Source organism: Mus caroli, chromosome 3 (genome assembly GCF_900094665.2).
Source record: "Mus caroli chromosome 3, CAROLI_EIJ_v1.1, whole genome shotgun sequence".
Taxonomy (NCBI): domain Eukaryota; kingdom Metazoa; phylum Chordata; class Mammalia; order Rodentia; family Muridae; genus Mus; species Mus caroli.
Window position 1 is genome coordinate 447,739 of NC_034572.1, and position 5,154 is coordinate 452,892.

Here is a 5,154-nt window from a genome sequence, read left to right on the forward strand (position 1 = left end):
AAGAAAGAAAGAAAGGAAGGAAGGAAGGAAGGAAGGAAGAAAGAAAGAAAGAAAGAAAGAAAGAAAGAAAGAAAGAAAGAAAGAAAGAAAGGAAGAAAGAAAGAAAGGAAAAAAGGAAGGAAGGAAGGAAGGAAGAAAGGAAGGAAGGAAGGAAGGAAGGAAGGAAGAAAGAAAGAAAGAAAGAAAGAAAGAAAGGAAAAAAGGAAGGAAGGAAGTACGAAAGAAAGAAAGAAAGAAAGAAAGAAAGAAAGAAAGAAGAAAGAAGAAAGAAAGAAAAGAAAAATCAAGAAAAAGAAAACAAACAATAATCAAGTTAAATTTGTGCTGCTCATATAATCACTAGAGCATTTTCAAAACTCCTGATACCCTTTAAAGAAACCTGAATCCCCCTCCTAAGTAGGTCTGAAGCATCCACTCTTTTTCCTTCCTTTCTCTTGAACTTCATGTGGTTTGTGAATTATATCATGGGTATCCCAAGCATTTGTGCTAATATTTACTTATCAGTGAGTGCATACCATGTGTATTCTTATGTGATTGGGTTACCTCACTAAGGATATTTTCTAGTTCCATCCATTTGTCTAATAACGTCATGAATTCATTGTTTTTAATAGCTGAGTAGAAATCCATTGTGCAAATGTACCACATTTTCTGTATCAGTTCCTTTGTTGGGGGACGTCTGGGTTCTTTCCAGATCCTGGCTATTATAAATAAGCCTGCTATGAACATAATAGAGCATTTATCCTTGTTATGTATTGGAGAATCTATTGGGTATATGCCCGGGAGTGGTACAGCTGGGTCCTCAGTTAATACTATGTCCAAATTTCTGAAGAACTGCCAAACTGATTTCCAGAGTAGTTGTACCAGCTTGCAATCCCAACAGCAATGGAAGAATGTTTCTCTTTCTTCATATCCTTGCTAGAATCTGCTGTCACTTGGGGTTTTGATTTTAGCCATTCTTACTGGTGCGAGGTGGAATCTCAGGACTGTTTGGATTTGCATTTCTCTGATGATTAAGTATGTTGAACATTTCTTTAGGTACTTCTCAGCCATTTGAGTTTCCTCGGTTGAGAATTCTCTGTTTAGCACTTTTCCATATTTCTTGGTAGAGTTATTAGGTTCTCTGGAATCTTAACTTCTTGAGCTCTTAGTATATATTGGATATTAGCCCTCTATAAGATGTAGGATTCATAAAAATCTTTCCCCTATCTGGTGGTTTCCCTTTTGTTCTATTGACAGTCTCCTTTCCCTTACAGAAAATTTGCAATTTAATGAAGTCCCATTTGATGATTCTTGATCACAGAGCATAAGCCACTGGTGTTCTGTTAAGGAATTTTTGCCATATGCACATGTGTTTAAGACACTTCCTCATTTTCTCTTCTATTAGATTCAGTGTATCTGGTTTTAGGTTGGTGGTCCTTGATCCACTTGAATTTGAACTTTGTACAAGGAGATAAGAATGGATTAATGTGCATTCTTCTACATGCTAACTTCCAGTAGAACCAGCACCATTTGTTGAAAATGCTGTCTTTTTTCCACTGGGTGGTTTAAGATCAAGGGACCAAAGGTATAAGGTTTCATTTCTGGGTTTTCAATTATATCCCATTGATCTATCTATTTCTGTACCAATACCATGCATTTTTTATCCATATAATCAAGAAAGTAGAGGGCTGGAGTGACATGGGAGGAAGAGAGAAGGGATGGGTAAAAAGAGTAGCAGAATCAGTTATGGAAGGAGATGGAGGACATATACAGAGGACAAGGAAATTGAACAGAGATGTGTAGCAATGGGGGATGGGGAATTGGGGGGACCAACCAGAAAGTTCCAGATGCCAAGAAAGCAAGAGTCTCCCAGTACTCCCAGTACCATCCCAGGGGGATGATATTAGCTGAAATACATCCACAAAGGGGAGGAAGAACCTGTGGATATCATATCCAGATGTTAGGCATATCCCATGGTTGAGGAATGGGGCCACCCATCCATTTACCAAATTTTAATCCTGTATTGCTCCTCTATAAATACAAAGAGTGGAACAGATACTGAAGGAAAGGCCATCCAGAGACTCAACCAACTGATGTTCCATCCCACATGTAGACATCAAACCCAGTCACTTTGTGGATGCAAAGAAGTATTTGCTGACAGGAGCCTGGTACAGCTATCTCTTGAGAGGCTCTGCTAGATGCTAACCAATACAGATATGAAGGCTCAAAGCCAATTACCACCCTGAGCACATGGACCTCAACTGCAAAGTTAAGAGAAGGACTGAAGGAGCTGAAGGGGTATTATTTGGCATGAATAGGAAGGGAGTGCCTTGGTCCTCTGAAGGCTTGATGTCCCAGTGCAGCACAGTGAGGCAGGAATGGGTGGGTGGGTGGGTAAGCATCTTCTTAGAAGCAGGGTAAGGGGGATGTTACGGGGGGGTTGCAGAGGGAAAACTGGGAAACAGGATAATATTTTAAATGTAAACAAATAAAATATCCAATTAAAAAAAAAGATATTAGCCCTCTATCATAGGTAGGATTGGTAAAGATCTTTTCCCAATCTGTGTAATATTGACAATGTCCTTTGCCTTACAGAAGCTTTGCAATTTTATGAGGTTCCATTTGTGGATTCTTGATCTTAGAGCATAGGCTATTTGTGTTATGTACAGGAAAGTTTCCTCTGTGCCCATGTGCTCTTCCCCACTTTCTCTTCTGTTATATTCAGTATACCTGGGTTTAGGTGGGGGTCCTTGACCCACTTGGACCTGAGCTTTGTAAAAGGAGTTAAAAAATGGGTTGATATGCATTCTTCTACATGATAACTGCCAGTTGAGCCAGCACCATTTGTTGAAAATGCTCTTTTACTACTGGATGGTATTAGCTCCTTTGTCAAAGATTAAATGTCCATAGGTTCATTTCTGAGCCTTCCATTCTATTCCATTGATCTACCTGTCTGTCACTATATCATTACCATGCTTTTTTTTTTTTTTAATCACAATTGCTCTATAGTACAGCTTGATGTCAGGGATGGTGATTCCATCAGAAGTTCTTTTATTGTTGAGAAAAAGTTTTCTCTATTCTAGATGAATAGGATATTCATGTTATAATAATTCATGTAATACTTTTATGCTATTGGAGATGTATTTGTAAATTGCCTTTTAAATCTGTGAAGAATTGAGTTGGAATTTTGATGGGAATTGCATTGAATCTGTAGATTGCTTTTGGCAAGATAGCCATTTTTACAATATTAATCCTGCCAATCCATGAGCATGGGAGGTCTTTCCATCTTCTGGATTCTTCTTTGATTTCTTTCTTCAGAGACTTGAAATTCTTATCATACATATCTTTCACTTCCTTAGTTAGAGTCTCACCAAGGTGTTTTATAATATTTGTGACTATTGGGAAAGTGTTGTTTCCCTAATTTCTTTCTCAGCCTGTTTATCCTTTGTGTAGAGGAAGGTCACTGATTTGTTTGAGTTAATTTTATAACCAGCAACTTTTCTGAAGTTGTTTATATCAGGTTTAGTTCCCTGGTGGAATTTTAGGCGTCACTTATATATAATATCATATCATCTGCAAATAGTGATAGTTTGACCTTTTCCTTTCCAATTTGTTTCCCTTTGATCTCCTTTTATTATCTAATTGTTCTGGCTAGGACTTCAAGTACTATATTGAGTAGATAGGGAGAGAGTAGGCAGCCTTTTCTTGTCTCTGATTTTAGTGGGAGTGCTTCAATTTTCTCTCCATTTACCTTGATGTTGGCTACTGGTTTGCTGTATATTGCTTTTACTATGTTTACTTTTGGGCTTTGAATTCCTGATCTTTCCAGGACTTTTGTCATGAAGGGTTGTTGGATCTTCTTAGATGCTTTCTCAGCATCTAATGAGATGATCATATTTTTTTTTCTATAAGTTTCTTTATATAGTTGATTATATTGATGATTTCCATATGTTGAACCATCCTTGCATCCCTGGGATGAAGCCTAATTGATCATGATTCATGATCATTTTGATGTGTTCTAGGATTCATTTTGCTATAATTTTATTGAGTATTTTACATCGACATTCATAAGGAAAATTGATCTGAAGTACTCTTACTTTGTTGGATCACTTTGTGTTTTAGGTATCAGAGTAATTGTGGCTTCATAAAACAAAATGTGTAAGAGTACTTTCTGTTTCTATCTGATAGAGGGCTAATATTCATTATATACAAAGAACTCAAGAAGTTAGACTCCAAAGAACCAAATAACCCAATAACCCTATTAAAATGGGGTACAGAGCAAAGCAAAGAATTCTCAACTGAGTAATACCATATAGCTGAGAAGCACCTAAAGTCATGTTCAACACCCTTAGTCCTCAGGGAAATGCAGATCAAAACAAATCTGTGATTCCACCTCACACCAGTGAGAATGGTTAAGGTGACAGTAGATACTGGTGAGGTTGTGGAGAGTGAGGAATACTCCTCCATTGATCGTGGAATTACAAACTGGTACAACCACTCTGGAAATCAGTTTGGCGGTTCCTCAGAAAATTGTGCATAATACTACCTGAGGACCCACTAATATCACTCCTGGGCATATACCCAGAACATGTTCCAATATGTAATAAAGACAAATGCTCCACTATGTTCATAGAAGCCTTATTTATAATAGCCAGAAGCTGAAAAGAACCCAGATGTCCCTCAACAGAGGAATGGATATACAAAATGTGATACATTTACACAGTGGAGTACTACTAAGCTATTAAAAAATAATGAATTCATTAAATTCTTAGGCAAATGGATGGAACTAGAAAACATTGTCCTTAGTGAGGTAACCCAATCACAAAAGAACACACATGATATACACTCACTGATAAGTCAATATCAGCCCAGAAGCTTGGAATACCCAAGATATAATTCACAAACCACATTAAACCCAAGAAGGAAGCCCAACGTGTGGACATTTTGATCCTTTTTAGAAGGAGGAACAAAATTCCCATGTAAGGAGTTACAGAGACAAAGAGTGGAGCAGAGACTGAAAGAATGACCATCCAAAGACTGCCGTACACGGGGATCCATTCCATATACAATAACCAAACCCAGACACTTTTGTGGATGCCAATGAGTGCTTACTGATAGAAGCCTGTTATAGCTGTCACCAGAGAGGCTTTACCAGTGGCTGACAAATACAGAGGT